Genomic DNA, 6,000 nt, shown 5'->3' with positions numbered 1-6,000 from the left:
CCATCCCCCCACTCGGAGCAGGGCATTGCCTCCCCTAAACCCCCCCACCCCGATGAAAATATGCAAATCTACGAGTGCTGGGTAAGCTTGTCCCTGCCCGTCAAACAGACACACTCTAGAGCTTCACAACTGAGTATCAGTGTGCAGTGTGTGTAGGTGGGGTGGGCATGTGCTTTTGTGCGTATGTGAGTGTCAGACCTGGGTTCAAATAATATTTCCAATATCTCAATTACTTTCACATAGATTCGAAGTAGGTATTCAGATTTATATTTTATTTGAAAGACAAGTAGTTTAATAGTTTAATGTATTTGGAAAATCACTTGGAAAGTATTTGAAAATGCTAAATACACTGACTCAAATACACTCCCATGCATTTAACCCAGGTATTGGGAAATAGTATACTCAAACAATTTGGTACACTATTTGTAACCATTTAAATACTCAGATAAAAGTACTTGCTTTGGGCTGTGTATTTGAAAATACCAAATACTCAAGTAGAGATGTATTTGAACCCTGGTCTGGTGTGTGTGGTGCCATAATATTATGGCTGAACCTGTAAAACAACACATTTCACTGCACCTATCCAGTGTATGTGATAATAAAACATCTGTGTGTCTGTTTGTGAGAATTAGGAGATTGTCTCTGTTCCACCATGTCCCCAGGTGTGCAGGCCAGGCACAGTAGTCCGGGGATTGCCTGAGATTCAAGGACAGGATAAATAGTCATGAGAATGACTAACACAGATTCTTCCACACTATGAGAAACACACATACGCCTATACACCCCTCCACACACACACACAAATAAAAGGAAGACTTTATCAGCTTGCTGAGCAACACATTGAGTCCATCTGTCTAAGGAAGATGTCACAGAACCTATTGACTCACATGACCTCTGACCTCAGCCAGCCTATCAAGCCATGCCCCCAGGTCAGGGCCGACGTGTGCCTCCCGTGCAGCTGCCTTGATGGGGCTTGGCTGTAGGGATGGGGTGGGGTGATTAGGGGACCCAAGCAGGGTGTGGAGGTGAGTCATTTTACACAAGCTTTCACACGGCAGGTAGCCAAGCAGTTAGAGCGTTGGGCCAGTAACCAAAAGTTCGAATCCCCAAGAAGACAAGGTGAAAAATCTGTTGATGTGCCCTTGAGCAAGGCACTTGACCCTAATTGTTCCAGGAGCGCTGAACAATGGTGACCCTGGCCGTGACCAGACTCTCCGAGGGTGTCTCAGAGGGCGTTACGATATGCAAAAAACACAGTATTAATACACACTTGTACATGTGTGAAGTAGGACAAATATAAGCACCCACCAAATTATTATTACTGTCGGCAAGTTCATTTAGCTGTAATTAAAAAGGACAAGCCCCCTGTCCAGGTTTTCTGAACAAGCCCCCCCTCCTTCCTTTTTCATCCTACTCTGGCGCTAAGCCCTATCCCTTTCTCTGTGTAACCTGTTGTGATTGCACCTGCCAGGTCCAGGGAGATGAGAGAGCTGTTAACAGTGATTACATCATAGCCCAGACTTGGAGATTTGCCTCATTGATTTTAGTTTTTCTTTGTAAACCATGGCTCGATGTTAACGTTTCTTCATAGTAAAATTCCAGTGGTTTGTCAATGTGTGTGTGCATTCAGTGCTTACAGAGTTACACAAAAAGGAGCTTTAAAAAATAAAAGTTGTTTACATACACAATAATGACAAAGTATGCAAAATAATATCATTATCTGTAATTTACATGCTTATCCACAACTATACTGATGTTAAAATACAGCACACCATGTTATAAAAACAGACTGGTCACACCCCTTAGACTGTACCTACTGATGGATATCTATCCTTTTGAACTACACCAAATGTTATTTGTCCCTATTTTTCTCTGACTCAGTCAGTGGTCTGGTCTGGTGTGTGTGTGGGAGAGAGAATGAGACAGAGAAGTGGGGGTACTTCGGTAGTATTTCCCCTGTATACCTGTTCTCCGCCCCCAGCCTGTCTCTCTCAGCCCTCTCTGACCCCCATTCATCAACAGCTGTACCCTGGGGGCTCACCCTGTCAACTCTCCGTCCTTCCCTCTACTCTCTCTCTCTGCAATCTACTTTATTCAACTCAACCCTTCTTTATACTCTCTCTTTTACTTTTCATTGCATATCTCAGTCTCTTTATCTCTGGTCTCATCCCTCCTGATCTGCATGTGGACATACCGTGCAAACATGGTTGTCCTTAGAGGATTGGATGAGCCATCTGTTGTGAAAATGTAAATATTTATATAATATCACTCTCTTGGAGTTTACCATCCCACACCTTTCTCATCTGTTCCAATAGAGTCAGGTACTCTTCCATTTCCTAAGTCGCAGGTGGCGCCTTGACCCTGAACCCTGCCCTCCCACAGAAAAGACAGTCAGTGAAGGCCATGTTTGATTTTAGTGCTCGTCCTCTATGGACTGTTAGTAGAGCACGTACCCCGGCAGCCGCAGGCGATGTAAGGATCTTCCAATCACAACATACACACAAAAACAAACACACGTATCATGGCACACAGATCATGTATGTAAAGCATGTCTACACACTGCAGTGATCATTGAACCTGCATACAGTACATATACACTGAGTGTACAAAACATTAGGAATACCTTTCCAATATTGAGTTGCACCCCGTTTTGCCCTCAGAACAGCCTCAATTTGTCGGGGCATGGACTCTACAAGCTGTCGAAAGCATTCAACAGGGATGCTGGCCCATGTTGACTGCAATGCTTCCCACAGTTGTGTCGAGTTGGCTGGATGTCCTTTGGGTTTGGAACATTCTTGATACACATGGGAAACTGTTGAGCGTGAAAAACCCAGCAGCGTTGCAGATCTTGACACACTCAAACAGGTGCGCCTGGCATCTACTACCACATCCCATTCAAAGGCACTTCAATCATTTGTCTTGCCCATTCAACCTCTGAATGGCACACATACACAATCCATGTCTCAATTGTCTCAAAGCTTAAAAAAACTTATTTAACCTGTCTCCTCCACTTCATCTACACTGATTGAAGTGGATTTAACAGGTGACATCAATAAGGGATCATAGCTTTCACCTGGATTCACCTGGTCAGTCTGTCATGGAAAGAGCAGGTGTTCCTAATATTTTGTATGCTCAGTGGATACTACATATATAGCCTATAGGCCTGCTATTGACCAGTGAAGTATGGCCCAAGGCTCCTGTCCTGCTGCTCCCTTTAATTCGAAGTGATGCAGAAGCTAGCTCTCTGTCCTACCCATGGCTGATACAGTAGATGGAGTAGACGATGGTGGGATTCTTGTTAACAGTAGTAGCCTTATAACATATTTTATAAAAGATTGAAGGAATATTTTCCATACGGGCATTTTGTACAAGATAAATCATGTATTGGTCTACTCATCCCCCAACCCTACCCTGCCACAAAACTACATAAAAGCATCTCCTGATCCAAAACCATTGTCTCTGCAGCCAATATGTATTGAGAATGTTTGTGCAACACTGCCCACTGGTGTTACATGAGTGCAAATGCAGCTCAAAAAGTCAGCATGTGATTAGTACAATATTGTTTTAGTATTCCATTGTTTGAATTTGACCTTAAACAAGTAATCTCAGAGAGTGAATGGTAGACAGTGAATGGTGGTAGTAGTAGACAGTGAATGGTGGTAGTAGTAGACAGTGAATGGTGGTAGTAGTAGATAGTGAATGGTGGTAGTAGTAGATAATGAATGGTGGTAGTAGTAGATAATGAATGGTGGTAGTAGTAGATAGTGAATCGTAGTGACAGAGTGAATAGTAGTGATAGAAGTGAACGGATAGATATTGAATGGTAATGATAAAGAGTGTATGGTAGTGATAGATGTTGAATGGTAGTGATAGAAAGTATATGGTAGTAATATTCGAAGCCCAGAAACTGCTTTTTGTGGTGTTGGCATCTCCTTGGAGAATTGCAACACAGCACCAGACTTAACACAGTTACACACGGGAGTATTCGTTTTTTCTTTGATACTGTAGCTGTGAGGCTCAATTAACTGGTCCTCCTTTCAAAGTGTGAGAATTGAACAAACAAAACAGACAAGAGAGCGCCTTACTTGTTCCGCGGCACAAACAGGCTGCATTGTTAACGATTAGCCTAAATAAATCGTCCTGGTGTGTGTGTGTGTATTTACCAGGTCACAGGGGTAGTGCACTCGGAAGCCCTGTTTGTTTGTGTGTGTGTTGTCCATGCAAGTGCGTGCGTGCGTGTGTATGCGTACATTTGTGTGTGTGGGCACCACCCTCTCAGTGCCCTGGCTTCCCCCTGAGGAGCAGAGTGGAGTGGAGTGGATGGCTGGGCGGGGGAGGGGGCAACCTTGGGACAGGCCCAGAAAAACCACAGCAGGATCACAGACATTGGGATGGGCATGGTTGCCAGGGAAACGTGATTACCGCAGGAAACCGCAGCAACGGGTAACTAAGGAACAGGAGCACACAACAGAGAAAGATTATAATGGTACTTCCAGAGTTGGGTGATTATGGGACATGCTGTGTGGTCCACAGCCGTGCTGGAACAGGACTTTGTTTGAACTAGGAGCTCGCTCTAGGAGCTCCACAGTGCAGGGGGGAGTGTGTGTGCTCGTGTCATGGTTGTGCAAGAGGCTCATGACAACAGATAGAGGACAACTCACAGCTGAGAGTGCCTGGCTGTCACATATTCTATAGTGTGTCATCAAGATAACCCTGCAACTGTGTGTGTGTGAGAGAGAGAAATAGAGTATAATCTCTCCACAGCCAGAGTCTGAGTGCTGGAGTCCCTCTTTCCTATGGGACCTAGTCCTGTGCCTCTGTCCTACCCAGATTAGAGGGCCTCAGTGTGGGGTGAAATACGACAGGAAGCCCCCTATCCACCACATCGGCCTGTGCTGTCAAACACACACACAGGTCTGGGCCTGGCAGTACTGTTAGTCCTGTGGTCAGGGAGAGACAGGCTCACTGGCATTTTATTCACAGTGCTGGGCAGGAAACCATCAATTACCCTCAACAGACCCTTGCTCCAGAGGGTCATTATATATGTGTGTGTGTGTGTGTGTGTTTGATTATCTGCACATGCGTGCATCCGTACGTGTGTGAGGCTGATGGAGAGAGAGCGTAATAGAAAGAAAGACAGGAGCACAAAGACAGAAAAGGAGAGAGACAAGGCGGAGAGAGAGGGTAATAGTAACAGGCATAGAGGAAGGGGGATTAGTTAGACATGTTGAGTCGACGTCTGTTTCCCCTTTGAAACCACATGATGGAGGGAGAAGGAACACTTCTTATCACCCGGGTCAGTCTCGCCCTGCGGTGAGAGGCCTACTACACTTACCCCCCCATTCACACACACTCGTAAACACTCATATATATATATATATACACACACACACACACACACACACACACTACCCCCTCCCCTCCCCACATACATTCCCATTCAAAACACACACATCCTGGGGGCCCGGGGCCACTATACACAGACCCTGGTGACTCCGGTGTACTGTAGGCCCTGTAGGCCACCATGCCAAGGATCAGGCTACAATAGCACAGGTTAAGATCAAAAAGAGAATTTTAGTTTTTATAAATTTGGACTGCAGCTGGCCTATCTAAGGTTAAATCGCTTAGTTCTGCCTCCAGGATGTCAACCTGCCTACAGTATCCTGGGGTCTGTTCAGGAATGTGCAATTTTACTTTTGTCTTCCTTTTGTCTCCCTCTGTAGGAGCAGAGGGCTGACAAACAGATGCAATGGTATGTGAATGATATGGGAATCTTCCAACTCTGTTGCAAAAGCCTGGCTTCTGTTGTACTTTTGTGTAGATGACTCCCTGTCCCTTCTGATTTTCCTTTTCTCTGAGCCAAATTCTTGACATCGCAAAAGAGTTTTTGCACCAATAACAAGGACTTTCCACTGGGCACACACTGGTTGAATCAAGATTGTTTCCACGTCGTTACAATGAAATTAAGTTGAACCAACATGGAATAGATGTTGAATTGAC

The sequence above is a fragment of the Salmo salar genome, chromosome ssa13 (assembly GCF_905237065.1).
Source record: "Salmo salar chromosome ssa13, Ssal_v3.1, whole genome shotgun sequence".
In the NCBI taxonomy this organism is placed as follows: domain Eukaryota; kingdom Metazoa; phylum Chordata; class Actinopteri; order Salmoniformes; family Salmonidae; genus Salmo; species Salmo salar.
Note: the sequence above shows the minus strand (reverse complement) of the source record.